The following is an 18,265-nucleotide window of genomic DNA, read 5'->3' on the forward strand; positions in this document are numbered from 1 at the left end:
ATTTTATAGCTGAGGAAACGGAGGCACAGAACAGTGAAGTGACTTGCTCAGGGGTCACCCAGCAGATCAGTAGCAGAGCTGGAACTAGAGCTCAGGGCTCCCAAGTTCCCGTCCAGGGCTCTGCCCACCAGGTCACAGCTAGATTACATGGTACTGTTTGTGTTCCTTGATTGGATGACTAAAGTGTTTTTAAAGGAGAATAAAATGAAAAAGGTGTCATGTGTAAGACATGACTTGTCTAATGAAGATCTACTCTAATTATGAATTGTCTAATGAATTGTCTAATGAAGATCCATCTATGCTTAATTCATGATTCCTTGGGAGACCCCAGTCTTTTTCATGGATACCTAATGGTTGTCCAAGGGCTCTGGAATAACAAACAATATAACCACAATGGAACCCAATTTAGCCCTCTGATTTATGTAATATTCCTGAATTTAAGTTTTATTTTACTATTCAACCAGTTTTATTTATAAGCATATGTAAAGAACAAAGGAAGGTTTAAAACACACATTCCTTTGGTAATATGAAAACACAGAAAAAAGTTATGGAAAGAAAAACTTGAATAATTTTTAAATTTTAGGTTTTTTTTTTAACTTTAATGTTTCAAACTTCATGTTGAAGGGGCATTGTCAGGTGAAATAATACATTTAATATGATTTTTTTTATCTTTGTAATTCAAAACACTTTGAGATTATTTGCAGTAGAAATTTTTAATAAAAAATGTCAGGGCTTGTCTAGCCGAACACTTAGTTCACAGCAAGCTGGGGTGTAAATCTACACCCACTAGCCTCTCGTACTGTAACTCTATGATGTGGATTCTGCTTCTGTGAACTAACAGTTCCCCAGTGCCCCTGGATTTGAAACTAGAATTGATTAAAGCACACTGTGGAATATCTAATGTGAGGCAGTATGGTCCATATGGACACTTAATGCACAGCAAGCTTGTGTGGGGTAGATTGCCACAAACGGTTTCTTCTCAACACACCCTAAGCTTACTATTTCTGTCTTCTATTTCACACAGCTTAAACAAGGAAAACAGAAGGATTCATTATTATTTATGGTTTGTATTATAACTAGCATGTACCGGCTCGGCTGGGATTGGGGCCCCATTGTACACAACATGTAGGATGAAATCCTGGCTCCACTGAAATCAATGGCAAAAATCCCATTGGCTTCAGTTGGGCCAGCATTGTATCTATAGTGAGAGACAGTTCCTGCCCTGAAAAGTTAACAGTCTTAGTTCCCAATCCTGAAAAAATGCAATGTGCAGAACTGTACTCAAATGAATAACAATGTTCTTTTCTGTTGGCCACCTCAACACCTGAACAAGTTACAGAGATAAAAAGATTTGTAGGGTTGGAGTGAAATTGGATTAGTCACCCTGCAATGCCTTTATTACTTGTCATAACTTCACTCATAGTTACACGTGGGCTTAAGAGCAGGATCGGGGGCTAAGTTAAGACAAGGTGTAACAAGTGGGTGTAAGAACAGGTGAGGGAAGAAGATAGTAACAGTAATAAGAACATGTTTACATATGTCAGCTGAGAATACTGCTAGATGCTTGCTTGTGTTCTTTTACTAAATGTTGAGATATAAAGAAAGCAATGAATAGAACAGATCTCAGAAGTTCTCAGTGGCCCTGTACATGGAGCTTTGTTAATTGCCAGTTATGCCTTTTTTTCAGTATGTTTCTAGTCAGTTTCATTTTCTGTCTCTCCCAGTGCTAAAAGAATACGGGGATGTTTGTGTTGTGCAGTGCTGGGGAACATTGAATCCAAATGCTTTGTTGAATGGCATTTATTATTGTTTTCATTCATGGAAAAATTTCTACTGATCTGAATTCTATGGAAAATTTATCTCCCTCTCTCTTTTAAAAATGCTGGGCCTGAATCAACACAGTGGTTTGTCCATTAGTCAGGCGTTCCCCCATATGAAAGTGTCCTTCTCAAAACAAGTATCATTGCTAGGTGGTTACTAGGTTTTCCAAAGTGTCAAGCTGAATCCAGGTGCTTGCACTGTCTGCCAGCACTGGCATACAGGTTCATTTGGTCTGTCTGGAAAGCTTTTGTCTCTGCAATTTGTTCAGGTGCTGAGATAGCCAAGAAAGAAAAAAAAAACACAGTATTTTTCAGTGTTCTACATTTGTTTAGCCCTACAGAAAGCCCAATGTCATTCTTTGCTTCAGTTTGCAGCTGAACTGAATGTACAGAATATCCAATGTGTCTTTTAGGCCCTGATTTAGTGAGGCACTTTTAGCATGTGCTTAACTTTAAGCATATGAGTAGTCCCCCAGAAATCAATGGGATTATCTGCATACTCAATATTATGTGCTTAAGTTATTTGATGAAGAGGAGACTTGAGGAGCAGCTTTATAAAAAGTGAAATTCGCTCCTGTGCAAAGGGGCAGCTCAAGAGCTAGGCACCACTGAAATATCATATAGATCCTCAAAATATATTTAAGTGGGAATGAGTGGTGCCTAGGACTTGTGACCCACTGCATGGGGGTCAGGCTGCATGGGACCGATTTCATGATCATGATCTTAGATAGGGGAAGAATATATATCACTCATCACCTTTGGGAGATGAAAATATGTCCATCAGCCAGAATCCCATTCAGGTTAAATACAGTCTCGCTACAATTATTCTTAGTTATTTTTCTTTTTTTTTCAGCTTTTCACTGCAAAAACAAACAACTAAAAAACCCAAAGATGGCATCTAATTTCTCCCAGTACTTGTAATTGATTTATTCTCTATATGCACTTTTTAATGCGCTACAGCAGTGCCTGTGATTTCCACTTTTCATCTGACTATTAAAATAAATCTTCAGTGCAACATGAGGAAGGGGGGAACAGAATGAGAAACACAATTGTTCAAAGTTAGTCTTTTCCATTCCACTTAGTCCTGCTTTGTATCATTCATCTAGGCTTTGGAAATTGAAATGATGGAAAGCTTGTGGGGGAAGGAGAAGAGAAAAAGAGACCAATGACAAGTGCATCTCAAATTTCCATTCTTAAGCATTAGGAAAAAACAAGCAAACAAACTAAAAACATATTTTTTCATCCAGTTCCCTTTTTGGTTACAACAATAGGGCAGAAAAGTGGCACATAAAGCTGGATTGATCGCCGGCTAGATGATATATTGTCGCTATGAATGGGGAAAAGAAACTGATAAATGTTTTCTTTTTTTTTTCCCCTTCACAACCTTTTTCTAAAGCTCTGGAAAATGTGTCATGCATAAAAAGTATGCAATTTTCATGTAATTAGAGGAACAGGAGATGAAAATGAGTTCTATCAGAGCAATCAAGGATGGTAATGTGGCATGGATTTGTCAGAGCCAATTTGTCATGAAAGCAAAATCCAACAAGTGTTCTATATTTTATTTTATTATTTTTGTAACTTGAGGGAAAACAAAATGTCATTTTCCCACCAGTGGAAAAAAAAATCTATAAATTTTAAATCTCCTCTGCAGCAAAACTTGTTCTTTTTTTTAATAGTGGAAATTAGATCACTTTGTCCTGTGAAATAATGGGCTTGATTCACTCCTGTGTTACTGAAGTTTTACACTAGCGTGAATCCACAGGACCAGATCTTGAAGTGATATTAATTCACATTACACTGTTTGCTCTAATAAAGTCAATTGGACGAGATCCACAGCTGGGGTAAATTGTCATAGCTCCATGTTACACAAGTATAACATAACTGGGCCAGGTCCTTAGATGTTGTACATAGGAATAGCTCCAATAATCGTTTGGTCAGATCCTCAGCTGGCGTTATATCTACCTATGTTCTCTAGATTGATACATAGCTTGTAAGATCTTTGGTCTCTTTGCTACGTGTTTGCACGGTGCCTGGCAAAAAAGGACAGAGGTGTGCAAGTGCTACTACAATACAAACATTAAAAAATAACTATTGTGTAAATGTGTGTTGCTCCATTGCTTTAAGTGGAGTTACACCAGCATCAAACTGAAGGAAGTAATGAGTCAGGCCATGATACACAGAGTTAATATGGGTCAGATTTATTCCGAAGGAAGGTGTGGGGGAAGGGATACAGATTGAAAGCAGTTTCTGATGGCTTTAAATGTTGCTGCTCTGGGAATATCCCATCATTTATTTTCTATAAATATTTTTGTAGACGTCCCCTTAGGTGTGGCTCAAATCTCCTTCCTGGTGCTTGGAGTGGCTTCTAAGAACATAAGAACGTAACATAAGGACATAAGAATGGCCATACAGGGTCAGACCAAAGGTCCATCCAGCCCAGTATCATGTCTACTGACAGTGGCCAATGCCAGGTGCCCCAGAGGGAGTGAACCTAACAGGTAATGATCAAGTGGTCTCTCTCCTGCCATCCATCTCCACTCTCTGACAAACACGGGCTAGGGACACCATTCCTTACCCATCCTGGCTAATAGCCATTAATGGACTTAATCGCCATTAATTTATCTAGTTCTCTTTTAAACCCTGTTATAGTCCTAGCCTTCACAACCTCCTCAGGCAAGGTGTTCCCCAGGTTGACTGAGTGCTCATCATCTGGACCCATGGAAAAGAAGCCCTTGAGGAATTCCACCATGATTTCAACAATTTCCATCCCACCATCAACCTCAGCCTGGACCAGTCCACACAAGAGATCCACTTCCTGGAAACTATGGTGCTAATAAGCAATGGTCACATAAACACCACCCTATACCGGAAACCTACTAACTGCTATACTTACCTACATGCCTCCAGCTTTCATCTAGACCACACTACACGATCCATTGTCTACAGCCAAGCTCTACGATACAACCGCATTTGCTCCAACCCCTCAGACAGAGACAAACACCTACAAGATCTCTATCAAGCATTCTTACAACTACAATACCCACCTGCGGAAGTGAAGAAACAGATTGACAGAGCCAGAAGAGTACCTAGAAGTCACCTACTACAGGACAGGCCCAACAAAGAAAATAACAGAACCCCACTAGCCATCACCTTCAGCCCCCAACTAAAACCTCTCCAATGCATCATCAAGGATCTACAACCTATCCTGAAGGACGACCCATCACTCTCACAGATCTTGGGAGACAGGCCAGTCCTTGCTTACAGACAGCCCCCCAACCTGAAGCAAATACCAGCGACCACACAACAAAAACAGTAACCCAGAAACCTATCCTTGCAACAATGCCTGTTGCCAACTGTGTCCACATATCTATTCAGGAGACACCATCATAGGGCCTAATCATATCAGCCACACTATCAGAGGCTTGTTCACCTGCATATCTACCAATGTGATATATGCCATCATGTGCCAGCAATGCCCCTCTGCCATGTACATTGGCCAAACTGGACAGTCTCTTTGTAAAAGAATAAATGGACACAAATCAGATGTCAAGAATTATAACATTCAAAAACCAGTCGGAGAATACTTCAATCTCTTTGGTCACTCGATTACAGACCTAAAAGTTGCAATTCTTCAACAAAAAAACTTCAAAAACAGACTCCAATGAGAGACTGCTGAATTGGAAATAATTTGCAAACTGGATACAATTAACTTAGGCTTGAATAGAGACTGGGAGTGGATGTGTCATTACACAAAGTAAAACTATTTCTCCTCGTTTATTTCCCACACACACACACACACTGTTCCTCAGATGTTCTTATCAACTGCTGAAAATGGCCCACCTTGATTATCACTACAGAAGGTTCCTTCCCCCCTGCTCTCCTGCTGGTAATAGCTCACCTTACCTGATCACTCTTGTTACAGTCTGTATGGTAACACCCATTGTTTCATTTTCTCTGTGTATATAAAATCTTCCCACTGTATTTTCCACTGTATGCATCCGGTGAAGTGAGGTGTAGCTCACAAAAGCTTATGCTCAAATAAATTTGTTAGTCTCCAAGGTGCCACAAGTACTCCTTTTCTTTTTGTGTGAAGAAGAACTTCCTTTTATTTGTTTTAAAACTGTTGCCCATTAATTTCATTTCATTTCATTTCTCTTCTCTCCTCACATGGGCTGGGTTCCTGGGTTCTTTTTTGTGATGCCTGGTGTCTCCACCCAAGGTGACTCCTCACTCCACGCAAGCCACAAGGGGTTCTATCCCTTGAGAAAATGAATAATGTTTCCACTGTTGGCAAGGAGTAGAAAATCCAGCACACAAAAACAAAGGACATCAACACAACCCCCAGGAACAGAATGTCACATCCCAAAATAACAGTATAACAAAGGAGAACTTTATTGGGAGCAGGAAAATAGGATCCGGGGAAGGAAAGGGTTAGATTTAACTCATAAATACTAAAAAAAATCAACAAATTTCCCACCTCCCAACAGTCAAACTGCTTCCCAACCCCCAGCTCCAGGAACCTTCCCTGGCAGGGAAGGAGCAGAGGTTTTGTCCAGAGATGAGTGCTGCAGCACCGTGAACATTTGATGTCTTATGGTGTCTTTGCCCCTGGGTGGGGCAGGATCCTTTTCTGGCTCCCTGGTCTGGATTGGAGTGGAGGTCTCAGCTGGTTCTTAGCAGCCAGCACCAGGTTGGATCTCTGCCACTCTGAACACTAGTCTCTGCAGGGCTGGGACTGTTTGATCCATGCACTAAATCCCACAGCCATTCAAAGAGTCTGTTCGTGGGGAATTAATCAGAGACTCCCCTGAGCTGGTCTGCTTCTCCTGCAGGTCTCAAACTCACAGCTAAAACTAAAACTAATTTTGTTGTCTCATAGAATCATAGAATACCAGGGTTGGAAGGGACCTCAGGAGGTCATCTTGTCCAAACCCTGCTCAAAGCAGGAACAATCCCCAACTAAATCATCCCAGCCAGGGCTTTCTCAAGCCTGACCTTAAAAAACTTCTAAGGAAGGAGATTCTACCGCCTCCCTAGGTAACGCATTCCAGTGTTTCACCACCCTCCTAGTGAAAAAGTTTTTCCTAATATCCAACCTAAATTTCAACCACTGCAACTTGAGACCATTACTCCTTGTTCTGTCATCTGCTACCACTGAGAACAGTCTAGAGCCATCCTCTTTGGATCCACCTTTCAGGTAGTTGAAAGCAGCTATCAAATCCCCTCATTCTTCTCTTCCGCAGATTAAACAATCCCAATTCCCTTAGCCTCTCCTCATAAGTCATGTGTTCCAGTCCCCTAATCATTTTTGTTGCCCTCTGCTGGACTCTTTCCAATTTTTCCACATCCTCCTTGTAGTGTGGGGCCCAAAACTGGACACAGTACTCCAGATGAGGTCTCACCAATGTCGAATAGAGGGGAACGATCACATCCCTCGATCTGCTGGCAATGCCCCTACTTATACATCCCAAAATGCCATTGGCCTTCTTGGCAACAACGGCACACTGTTGACTCATATCCATCTTCTCGTCCACTGTAACCCCTAGGTCCTTTTCTGCAGAACTGCTGCCTAGCCATTCGGTCCCTAGTCTGTAGCCGTGCATGGGATTCTTCCGTCCTAAGTGCAGGACTCTGTACTTGTCCTTGTTGAACCTCATCAGATTTCTTTTGGCCAAATCCTCTAATTTGTCTAGGGCCCTCTGTATCCTATCCCTACCCTCCATCATATCTACCTCTCCTCCCAGTTTACTGTCATCTGCAAACTTGCTGAGGGTGCAATCCACGCCATCCTCCAGATAAGTAATGAAGATATTGAACAAAACCGGCCCGAGGACCGACCCTTGGGGCACTCCACTTGATACCGGCTGCCAACTAGACATGGAGACATTGATCACTACTGGTTGAGCCCGAAAATCTAGCCAGCTTTCTACCCACCTTATAGTCCATTCATCCAGTCCATACTTAACTTGCTTGCAAGAATACTGTGGGAGACTGTGTCAAAAACTTAGCTAAAGTCAAGGAACAAGATGTCCACTGCTTTCCCCTCATCCACAGTGCCAGTTATCTCGTCATAGAAGGCAATTATATTAGTCAGGCATGACTTGCCCTTGGTGAATCTATGCTGACTGTTCCTGATCACTTTCCTCTCCTCTAAGTGCTTCAGAATGGATTCCTTGAGGACCTGCTCCATGATTTTTCCAGGGACTGAGGTGAGGCTGACTGGCCTGTAGTTCCCAGGATCCTCCTTCTTCCCTTTTTTAAAGATGGGCACTACATTAGCCTTTTTCCAGTCGTCCGGGACCTCCCCCGATTGCCATGAGTTTTCAAAGATAATGGCCAATGGCTCTGCAATCACATCCGCCAACTCCTTTAGCACTCTCGGATGCAGCACATCCGGTCCCATGGACTTGTGCTCATCCAGCTTTTCTAAATAGACCCGAACCACTTCTTTCTTCACAGAGGGCTGGTCACCTCCTCCCCATGCTGTGCTGCCCAGGGCAGCAGTCTGGGAGCTGACCTTGTTCATGAAGACAGAGGCAAAAAAAGCATTGAGTACATTAGCTTTTTCCACATCCTCTGTCACTAGGTTGCCTCCCTCATTCAGTAAGGGGCCCACACTTTCCTTGACTTTCTTCTTGTTGCTAACATACCTTCTTGTTACTCTTCTTGTTACTCTGAACATCTGTTGCTAGCTGCAACTCCAGGTGTGATTTGACCTTCCTGATTTCACTCCTGCATGCCCGAGCAATATTTTTATACTTCTCCCTGGTCATTTGTCCAATCTTCCACTTCTTGTAAGCTTCTTTTTTGTGTTTAAGATCAGCAAGGATTTCACTGTTAAGCCAAGCTGGTCACCTGCCATATTTACTATTCTTTCTACACATCGGGATGGTTTGTCCCTGTAACCTCAATAAGGATTATTTAAAATACAGCCAGCTCTCCTGGACTCCTTTCCCCCTCGTGTTACTCTCCCAGGGGATCCTGCCCATCAGTTCCCTGAGGTTGTCAAAGTCTGCTTTTCTGAAGTTCAGGTCTGTATTCTGCTGCTCTCCTTTCTTCCTTGTGTCAGGATCCTGAACTCGACCATCTCATGGTCACTGCTTCCCAGGTTCCTGTCCACTTTTGCTTCCCCTACTAATTCTTCCCAGTTTGTTAGCCGCAGGTCAAGAAGAGTTCTGCCCCTAGTTGGTTCCTCCAGCACTTGCACCAGGAAATTGTCCCCTACACTTTCCAAAAACTTCCTGGATTGTCTGTGCACCGTTGTATTGCTTTCCCAGCAGATATCAGGGTGATTGAAGTCTCCCATGAGAACCAGGGCCTGCGATCTAGTAACTTCTGTTAGTTGCCGGAAGAAAGCCTCATCCACCTCATCCCCCTGGTCCGGTGGTCTATAGCAGACTCCCACCACGACATCACCCTTGTTGCTCACACTTCTAAACTTAATCCAGAGACTCTCAGGTTTTTCTGCAGTTTCATACTTGAGCTCTGAGCAGTCATACTGCTCTCTTACATACAATGCAACTGCCCCACCTTTTCTGCCCTGCCTGTCCTTCCTGAACAGTTTATATCCATCCATGACAGTATTCCAGTCATGTGAGTTATCCCACCAAGTTGCTGTTATTCCAATCACATCATAATTCCTTGACTGTGCCAGGACTTCCAGTTCTCCCTTCTTGTTTCCCAGGCTTCTTGCATTTGTGTATAGGCACTTGAGATAACTTGCTTTTTGTCCTCCTTTCTTAGTATGAGGCAGGAGCCCTCCCCTCTCGCGCTCTCCTGCTCATGCTTCCTCCCGGTATCCCACGTCCCCACTTACCTCAGGACTTTGGTCTCCTTCCCCCAGTGAACCTAGTTTAAAGCCCTCCTCATTAGGTTAGCCAGCCTGTTTCTGAAGATGCTCTTCCCTCTCTTTGTTAGCTGGAGCCCGTTTCTGCCTAGCACTCCTCCTTCTTGGAACACCATCCCACGGTCAAAGAATCCAAAGCCTTCTCTCCGACACCACCTGTGTAGCCATTCGTTGACTTCCACGATTTGACGGTCTCTACCCAGGCCTTTTCCTTCCATGAGGACGATGGATGAGAACACCACTTGCACATCAAACTCCTTTATCCTTCTTCCCAGAGCCACGTAGTTTGAAGTGATCTGCTCAAGTTCATTCTTGGCAGTATCATTGGTGCCCACGTGGAGAAGCAGGAAGGGGTAGCGATCTGAGGGCTTGATGAGTCTCGGCAGTCTGTCTGTCACATCGTGAATCCTAGCTCCTGGCAAGCAGCAGAGTCTCTGAGTCAGGCTGTCCTCTGCCTGCAGTTGTGGCTGGGCACTTGGTGGTGGTGACATTAGGGTGAAGGGTCCTCCACTTGCCTGCTGCAATTTGATCCTGCACTGGATGGAATTCACTACTGCCCCAGATGACCAGCACCAGATCTTTGCATAACTTAGGTCCTGCTTAAGCCTGGTGCTGGTTCCCTGAGGCAGGAATGAATTTCATCCATCCATTCATCATTCAGGAGTGAGCTTTCAATCAATGTACATGTCACAGAAGTGTGCACACATTCTCAATTGTTCTCCATAAAATAAAATTACTAACATTTATCACTAATTACTAACAATATAATTATCCAGAACTAGACAAAAAATCATGAGTCTGAAAAATGTCTAGGGAAGAATTACTCAATTTAGTAAGCTTTTTTTTTTTTAACTCGGGTAATTATTTTCCTAAAACTTAGGATTTGCTGAAAAACTTAAAGATCCCCTCCCCCCCCCCAGCACTGGATAAGCAATTGCCTAAGTATTAATTACTTCATTAGAAGAGCAGCTGGCCTTTGACTTTACAGCAAGCAAATCTTTGTTTCCAAGGGGTAAAGAATGATGCGGACCTGTTTGACCTTGTAGGGACATGGAGGCCCTATAAAATTCCCCAAATCCCCGCAAGATTTGACAGACACCTATATCTCAGAATCAGAGGGGAGGTGCGACAAAGGAATCAAGAAGATCAATGGACTATTTGACTGCAGCAGACAGGGCTCCTAAAAGAAGTGCCCCTCCACTTCCCCAAGGACACAATGGGCTAAACCCCACTAGTCAGAGAGAAGAGTCCAAAAAGAAAATGGGATCAATGGAACATGGGGGACACCTAACAAATTGCAGACTGGCTTCAGATGGGTAAGAAAAGAGGACACTGAGCAGAAAATCGTGGACACACATTTCTGGTCTGAGAAGCTGTCTAGGGACTAAGTAGTTGGTGCCTAGTGGAACAAACAAGGGCAAGGAAAATAGGTCCACAGTCACAACCAAGATAGATGCAGGCTTAGAGTATAACAGATTGGTGAGCACCAAGGCAAAGGAGGGTCACTCAGGTGAGGAGAGGGGCCACAGAAATCAACAGATAATGGGGGACAAAAAATAAGGGGGGAAAAGACAGGGTTCCAGGTCACAGGATCACAATGAGGGATCTAGAGGGGGAGAGGGAGTAGAGGACCCCAGACAACCCCCCACTCCTCCATAAAGGAGTCCAGGGAGATCATGGGCAGTGCCCAGGAAAATGTTGTATGTCTGCACAAACATAGGCATGAATAAAGCCTCACAGCTGCACACACGAGAGATGCTAGACTGAAAGCTATGGAAAATGAAGACAGAGCAGACTTAGGCCAGCAGCTCAGCTCACATAGGTGGCCATACAGCATCAGATCATGACAGGGCCATTTATTAGCATACAGAGCCAGTGCCCCAGAGTGAAACATTTTAAGGCCTGCTACTTCGATTTTCTTTCTAATGAGCAGAACTTTAGAAATTAGAGGCATGGATGTGAACCTTTTCTAAGAGTCAGCACCTTCTCCCCATCCGGTCAGTGTCCTGGAGGCTTATATGTGAAGGCAAATCAGCCCTGTCAGCATGGAAGAAAGACTGTTCTGGAAGAAGCAGCCATTGCAGTTTATTATGGCTTTTATTATTTGTATTATGGTGGCACCAAGAGGCCCCAAACAAGATTCAGATCCCTATTGTGCTAGGTGCTGTACAAATAAATGCATAAAAATGCATTTCCCACTCATGGTTTAAGATGTGGAAGAAGGATACAGAAGGTTGGGATGCGGGGTAGGATGGGAGGACACAACAATGGTAAAAAGAGCATGTATTGCATAACTCTTGGTAATCTCAGATCATCACCTGCCTACCTATTGACATGTTATGACTCCCTCTCTCTTGGCACCTGTGGTCTCTAGCAAGGGTCTCATAAAGTGTAAGCAAGCTTCATGCCATCCTATTAGAGTGACTTGTTGAGAACGTTTACCTGCTTGTGCCTGTGGAGCAGGTGCTCAGAATGTAAGACATCTCAGCTCTACAGAGCTCTAAGGGGTAGACATCTAAGGTGGGACTCAGTAAGTGGCCTAGTGGCTGCACAGTGCACAGGATCCAAATCCAGGTACCTTAAACGGTACCTTCAATCATCACAACACACCTGGGTCAGAAAAATCAAAGCATGGGAAACACTCCTTCATTCAGAATATATGTAACTGCACCCTCATTAAATGCTATTAACAGTGTGGCGCTTCTGCCTTCTTGGGGAAGAATCCAGGGGCACAGCGGCTCCAGGGCCCCAGAATCTCTAAGGCACATCCTACCGAAGGAGTTCCCTATCAGCTGTAGCATGGCTTCCGGGAGTCCATTGTCACTTTAATGAACAGCTAGGGAGATAACTCCAGAAGGGGATCGAGGATCATTCAGAAGCAGCTGCAGTTGATGAGCACTGCTGCAGAACAAAGAGACTTTTGTGCCCCACTCAGCATTGGGGACCTGGGGCACAGCTGTCCCTTACCCAGGGTATCAAGCATTCAGTCTGCAGTGCTGTGGGTGTAGAGGAGGAAAGAGAGAACTTAGGCTCACTCTTTAATAATCCCCTTTAGCCAAGTGATGATGCAGCTGATGGGCCTGGGCAGACGCTGCATTCAGCCCTGTCTCAGAGAAGGCGGTGTGAGGCCTTTGAGGGACGAAGGAAAGAGCAGAGTGGAGAGGAAACTCCGAGGGGATTCCTTCTACCAAACCCTGTGCCCCAGTCAACAAGAGAAATAGCCCACCCAGAGTCAGTTCTCAACTCTAGCAGAAATTTTACCTGCATGACTCTGGTTCGCTATAGTGGGAGCCACACAGCTAACTCTCTGATCACCACAGTGGACATTTAGGGGGGAATTAGTATCCATGTTAAGGCAGATTTGGCCATCCTGTGTTATGCAGCCCTGACTTACATCTGTGGTGTTCGAGTACGCATGGAAAAAGGCAAACTAGAGTCATAAAATGTCCAGAGTCCTCACTTGCTGCCTTAAAATATTATCTATCCCTATCTTTGTATATGACTGTGGCATCTGATCCTTTCTTGTCTTAAGGGAAATAACAGAAAATGGATATAGCACTGGGCATAAAGATCACACAATCACGTTTTCTGCCCCAGCATGTTGGCGTTTTTTTTTGTCATGTCTATTGTTTGATTTGCCCACACACACACACACACACACACACACACACTTCCCTTCTTCCTTCCCCTTCCCCAGCCGCTTCCCAGAGACTAGAACTTTGCCATCCTTCTTGGTAAATAAATAAAGAATTTTCCCCGAGACAGCTTGGAAGAATGTTTGATAATCTGAACCATTACGGAGGTGAAATTTCATTACACAGATGGTGACATCCCAATGTCTATCATCAAAACACAGCAGGTAGAAATGATCAGCTAGGCCCATTCCCCACTATAAAATTACACTTATATTAATGTCACTCTAGATTTCATTATGCGGAAAATGATATTGCACAGGTCTTTGGCACTAGGGAGACTGGGCGGGGGGGGCAGAAAAGAGGAGGAGGTTGAGAGAGCGGGAAAAGGGGAAGGAGGTGTGGGCAGGGAAGGGACAGGAAAAGCAGAACACAGGAGCTATCAGTGCTGCCAAATACATAAATATATAAATAAATCAAAACCTTACAGGCTTTGTTGCAGGTTCATGCTGCTTCCTGCTTGACTCCAATCCAGGCTCCCTCTTCAGGCCCTGATGGAGTGTTTAAAATGCCCTCCTGTGGGAATGAGGGAGATTTACAGTTAATTTTTACTAATGAAGCCTGACAGTCTTCTTCGTTTAGCCAACAAGATGCTACACCATTCCAAGAAGCCTTTTCTGTGCTCTGAATGCACAAATGGGGGCACATGCACACACCCAAGGGCACAGGGAGAGTAAGGGGAAGGGGAGAGAGAAAAAGAACATTAAAGAAGAACCAGAAGGAGAGCTGTCTCTGTTTCCTAATTAATTAGAATTTTTGCTTTCACATCTGCGTTTGCAACTAGCTGCAGGGCATAAACTGACTGCCTGCAGGGACCAGAGTACATATCTCTTTCTCTTTCCCACACACATGCACCCATGTGCTGCATTGCACAGTTAACCCACTGAATTAAGTGTGGGGAAAGAGGAGAGGTGCCCTTCCTTTGAACTAATCAGATATTGGCTGGTGCCAGAGGCAGGATACAAGGTCTTAGTGGCCCCAACAGTCTTATCCAATATGGCAGACAAATCCAAGGTGTCTCCTATATGGCTGACCATGCTGCTTGGCTGGGAGGTGTATCTTTAATAACAATAATAATTAAATATCAAACAGCATGGGATCTGCCAATTGAACTATTGGAGGTGTCCCCAAGGTCATATTTCTTTTATTGGGATGCTTAAGCTTCTTACTTAATACCAGTGTGTCTTGTAGATGTGTTTTCATCTAGCCAGCAAAAATTGTTCCCAGATTTTCTCTCCCAGATTCACTTGTTTGGCTAAAGATACCAGTAAGAATCACATAGAATAAAATGAACATCCATCCATCTGTCTATCATCAGAGCTGCTCAGGAACATTCTGCCAACATGTTCTCCCCCTACCCCCCAGTGGAAAATGCAGTTTCCACAAAAATGCTATTTGTCTGCCAAAACTGGAAAATCTATGGAAAATCTAAATTAAATCATCCATTTTTGGTTAGGTTGAACATAATCCGAATATTTTAATTTTGTTGAACTGAATTGAAACATTTAATTGTAGGTCATCTTCACATTGTCTATGTCTGATTTAGCTGATGCAGTGCTGCAAGGGAGTTGTAGTCCAATGTCACATGTCCCCATTCTCTTCTCAGGGGCGGGGTTTCCTGGCTGGACTACATCTCCCATGATGCACTATGGTCTTAGCTCTGGTTGAACAGCCATAATGTATCATGGGAGTAAAATTATCGTTTTGCATTATGGAAGATATAATTCAGCCAGGAAGCCTGGCCCGTAAAGGAAAATGGGGGCAGAAAGCACTTGAACTACAACCACCATAAAACAACTCTGCTGTTCCAGGGGAGACACAAATTAATGTTGAACCAAATTGATACAAAATATTTTGATTCAGTGATAAATCAAAATAAAACAATATGATTCAAGAAAGGCAGAAATGTTTCATTTCCATTCAAAATGTTAAAACAAATCCTTTAAACATTTCTGAATGTCAATTTTTAGGATGCTTTGTCCTACAGAATAAACAAACAAAAAAGTTAGGGACTGGGATCAATCACTCAGTAATTGCCTTGTTCTGAAGCATCTGGCCCTGGCCACTGTTGGAAGACAGGATCCTGGGTTAGATGGACCATTGGTCTGACCCTGTATGGCCGTTCTTATGAAGAACCTGCAATCCTATCGCAAAGCCTATTCTCATGAGATTCCCAGCCCGATTTATAGACCAAGAGGTATAGATAGTTTGGACAAAAGTTTGAGTGCTGATCAAAATAGAGACTTGAGGTTTCAACTATCACTATATTACACCTGTTTAGTGCTACTTTATGAAGCAACAGTAGCTAGGATACAAATAATGGATCTTCCTTGCGTTTCAGTTAACAAGTATAGTCTTGCCCTAAATAACTTTAGAGCTGATGTGATGCCTGATCATGCCCTGCCATCTACTTTGTGCAGTCGTGTGCACCCATACAAAGTGAGTGCAAAACAGGATAGACAGTGACTGGACAGTTGTGGTTTGGTAACATCTAACATCAACCGGGCACAGTTGTCAATGGTGAGGAAAGATAAAGGCATGATTTTTTTTGAAAAATTTCAACTACTTTAACTGTTTGCAGTCAGGCAACATAGGCTTGATAGAAATATAATTCCCACAAAAGGTACTGTTGCTAGATACTGCTACAGTGATATGCCTAAGATTAGGTATCGACAGTTTCCTCCTGTAGCAGCCTTAATACAGCATGGGTGACATTTAAGGGTATCTTTTTAAAGCATTGTGCAGGGTTTTAGCTGCCTGACTCCCACTTACATCAAGAAAGTTGATTGATTAAATCCCCCATACACACTTGCTTTAAAAATTAACCCCCGAGCATCCCATCTGCTGAGGTTTGTGATGTGACTTCACTGTATTTGTTAAGAGAAATGCAGAGAAGATCCACCCTGTGTTAAAAAAAAAAACAGCATATCTATTTGTTCTCTGATCCCTTGATTGCTGCTCCAGTACTGTGAATGCATTCCAAGCTTTGCTACATCCATCAGGGATGGTACAGATGGACGTTTTTCCTGTCCAACCTGACTCAAATGCTTGAAGATTCATAAGAGAGAATCTGTTGGCAATTTCAAATGGATCTAATCCAGAGCCAGCAGATTTTGTGTCTCCAGAGCGAAGCAGGACTGCAAAAGGAAGACAAGACTGGCAAAAATATTTACTTTTATATTTCATTACTTCAAATTTATAACAGGCTGAAACCCAGTTAAAACTTCACCTATTTAATAGGATGCTAAGAGAGATTTTCAGCACATTTCTTTTGCTGGCAAATCAGACAGCAGCAAACTGGAAGCAGTTTAAGCCAAAAAAAGAAAAGAAAAAAGCAATCAGCAGTGTGACACATACTTTATTAGTCCCCTTCAAAATCACTTCATCCTTTCTCCCTTTTTATATTCCTTGTCTTTCTCTGTGTGCTCCTTGTTTCATTTCATCCCTCACTTCAGCCCTTTTAATACCTCCAAAGAGCCGCATCCCAGTGGCACAGAGAGGGGTAAGGCACGATTGCCAGCTACACTTTTATATTGCTGCAGTAGCAAAAAGGGGCCAAATAAAGAGTGGAACTGACCCCTGTGTAAAAAGGTCCCTCAATAAAGGGGCTTCAGGGACAGAATAAAGTCAGCAAATTGATTCTATCACACCTCTGTCCCACCTCCTCCCAGCATTGGGGCCACCCAGGGTGACTATGAGGAAGTGGGGAACAGGGCTTGTTGAAGCTCGAGTGTAAGTTAGAGAAGCCCTCGGTTTGCTCTAAAATAAGCTGGGGTACCAGCAGGGCTAAAAATAGCAGAGCATTAGGTGGCTGGGTTTCCCCCTCCTGCACTGAGCAGAATGAAACCAGAAGGGACAAACCAGGCTTTTAACATCCCTTGTGGTAGGGAAGAGACAAGTCGTGGTTGTACTGAATCCATAGGGAATTTTTTTATTGAGACCTGACACATGCTCTCTATACTTTGTCTGTCTGGATGACCGTGCCATGGGGTCAACTCACTAAGGAGGGACTATTGCCGTTCAACACAAAGCTTTCCCTACCGGGATTTCATTTATTTTCACCAGACAAAATGGATTCAACCATTCATCCTTGTATCAAGGATCATCAAGACCTCTTGGTCCTTCCCTATGGCTTTGCAGTCCTTTCCCCTTCAACACGGTTTTGCCTCTCCCCTTTTACAATGAGCTAGATCCCAGTCCCTGCTCTGGCCTCTAGAGTTGAAGCCCCTCATAGGCCCCGTTGCCTTCCACTTCCACTTCCTCCACCACCTGTGTCACAGCCGCACTCTTCCCTCAATCCTGGTCTCTCGCAGACCAACCATCAATTCATAGACTCCAAGTCCAGAAGGGACCACTGTGATCCTCAATCTGACCGCCTAGATAACCAGCTTCCCTAAAATCATTCCGAGAGCAGATGTCTCCAAGCAAACAGCCAATCTTGATTTTAAAAAATTGCCAGTGATGGGAAATCCACAACGATCCTTGGTAAATTTTTCCAAGGTTAAATTACTCTCACGGTTAAATATCGACAGACTGCCTTTTAAATACCTCCTGCCAGGGGAACCGTAGTCATATGATCCTTCCCCACAAAGTTTCCTAATAAGGAAAGAAACCCAGCACAGGTGGGAACTTGGGCTTGAACTCGTCTCACAGGCTCAACTTGTCCCATGACAAGCCACTTGATACAGAAAGACCCTCTACCTTTTTCCAGCTGCTTAATTCCCACGATGGAGACTGCAGCTGTCAGAATTTTAGGTAGGGCACTCAAAGCACACCTTACAATGTCAGTCAGACCTGCTGTGCAGCTGGTGGGATGGCCATTTAGGTTTAGCGCTATCGCTGCTTTAGAACCACCTGCGGGAATGGGGATTACTAGACAGTTGGGGATAACCTGACTGCTGCCCTTT

General features: G+C 43.5%; 2 long non-coding RNA genes across 2 annotated transcripts in view; one reads left to right on the top strand and one right to left on the bottom strand.

The window, feature by feature from the left end:
- LOC141988047 (uncharacterized) overlaps window positions 1-18,265 on the top strand; it is a 213,512-nt gene that overhangs the window by 186,717 nt on the left and 8,530 nt on the right. The window contains exon 2 of the long non-coding RNA XR_012639637.1: window positions 4,135-4,318. This is a non-coding gene — a long non-coding RNA (uncharacterized LOC141988047). The remainder of the gene's footprint in view (window positions 1-4,134; window positions 4,319-18,265) is intronic.
- LOC141988046 (uncharacterized) overlaps window positions 1-18,265 on the bottom strand; it is a 77,527-nt gene that overhangs the window by 46,436 nt on the left and 12,826 nt on the right. The window contains exon 2 of the long non-coding RNA XR_012639634.1: window positions 13,787-13,874. This is a non-coding gene — a long non-coding RNA (uncharacterized LOC141988046). The remainder of the gene's footprint in view (window positions 1-13,786; window positions 13,875-18,265) is intronic.

This window comes from Natator depressus, chromosome 5 (genome assembly GCF_965152275.1).
Source record: "Natator depressus isolate rNatDep1 chromosome 5, rNatDep2.hap1, whole genome shotgun sequence".
Classification (NCBI taxonomy): Eukaryota; Metazoa; Chordata; order Testudines; family Cheloniidae; genus Natator; species Natator depressus.